This window comes from Aplysia californica, unplaced genomic scaffold (genome assembly GCF_000002075.1).
Source record: "Aplysia californica isolate F4 #8 unplaced genomic scaffold, AplCal3.0 scaffold00349, whole genome shotgun sequence".
In the NCBI taxonomy this organism is placed as follows: Eukaryota; Metazoa; Mollusca; class Gastropoda; order Aplysiida; family Aplysiidae; genus Aplysia; species Aplysia californica.
The window spans coordinates 133,719-135,425 of NW_004797619.1; the positions used below are offsets into that span (position 1 = coordinate 133,719).

The 1,707-nt window shown below is 42.1% G+C and overlaps 1 protein-coding gene across 1 annotated transcript in view; it reads left to right on the forward strand.

Annotated features, from left to right (window-relative positions):
* Nucleotides 1–1,707, forward strand: part of LOC101847509 (anaphase-promoting complex subunit 4) — a gene marked incomplete in the record, with an annotated part of 226,336 nt that overhangs the window by 129,687 nt on the left and 94,942 nt on the right.

Consider the following 1,707-nt stretch of genomic DNA (forward strand, 5'->3'; position numbering starts at 1 on the left):
CCCCGCCCCCTACTTCCCCTCTCCCCAAATACCCAGGGTAACAGCATCAAGGTCTGTAAAAACATCCAAAAGAAAGTTCTGGCCGGTCTCACTTCTTTTCTTTCCCTCTATGTTTCTGTCTGTCTGTCTTACTTTTTCCCAGCCCTGAATGACCATTATTGTGTCGATGCGCGTAATTCTCTTTACACAACAACAGTAACAACAACAACAGCAGCAGCAGCAGCAGCAACAACAACAACAACAACAACAACAACAACAATTACAGCATACATAAGCGCCACTAGTAAATTCTTTTCGTTCAGTTTTGTTTGTTTCTATAGTTCCAGTGACGTATGAGGAAAGTAGATTTGAGCAGCAGTCTTAGTTCTGTTTCTTATTTTATAGGAATTCCACAGTCAAAAGGCTGTCGCGAAATTCTATGCATCGTCTTAAGTTACCTTCTCTGTCTTTTATCGAATTTTCAGACCGTCGTTTTTGTGTTTTTGCTAATTTGTTATTGCTGTTTTGCTGTTGTTGTTATTTGTTTTCTTGTGTAAGTTCATGAATCGGGAACAGTGTGGCGTAAGGGGGTAATTTTTCGGGTGGCATCCACTGTACTGGAATATGATCTTGTTTGTCGGCTATTCAAATGAACGTCGGCTGTCTCCTGTTCTTTTTTGTCCTGGCTGAATAATTTTCGCAGTGCGTGTCGTTGTCGACAACTCAGCGCTGTGTTTTGTGTTTATGGGATTCACAAGTTTTACATTTTAAGGTTGGTATGGAGGCATCTTTTACGTATCATATTATATTCTTTTGTATATTATATATCAGTGATATCGTGGGTGAGTTGGAAGGCTTAGCGTGTGGTCTGTTATGGATACTTTTCCTTTTTGATGCTTTAGTCTTAAAGTGTTGACACCAAAAGCAGGCGTTACTTATTTTTCTTACTCACAATGAACTTCAGCTCATCAAAACCACTCCAGTTGTTTATTTTTCATCTTTTGGTATATTCTGTTCCTCATCTTTGTCTTGGCACACGTGACAATATCCTGGTTGTCTTTTCTCTTTTTTTTCCGTCAAGAGACGACTGTAACTTCAATGTGTGTTTCAGTGTCGAAGATGTCGAGCATTGTCTTTATTCTCTCTCCCGCGCACCCTCTTTAAAAGAAAAAAGAAACAATCGCTTGATATCTCATCGCTAGTGATCTATTGATGATTCCCCTTGTCTGTGGCGTACAAAGCGCAATATGTGGCCATCATTATGCCTCGAAGAGGATGTGATGCTACAAAGCGTGCGATGAGGCATTGTGGCGAACCCTAAAACCTCCGCCATCTCTGTGAGGACATAGTCGAGATTCCCCATCAGAGAATTTTGCAATGACCACCACTGTCCGCCTCACAAAAAAATCTACGTCTTATTGCATCATTAGTGCGAAGCCAGTGCGGATTGGACCACATATTGCTGATGTGAAAGCGCGCAATCCTGTGATTTGTCCACATTCTGTCATAGGGCAGTATCACTGGCCCCAACTTGAGGGTTGGAAGCGTTCAGCCTATTATGTTTACAGCCATTTTCTCTGGTATGTTGTACAATTTCTAATGTTCCGCAAACGTTCCTCAATTCTCACTTCGCTGAATGGCCCCCTTCGTGTGTGCGAACGCTATTGTATTGCCTCCGCGTGTGCATGTTTGTGTGTGTGTGGTTGGAGAGAGAGAGAGAGAGAGAGG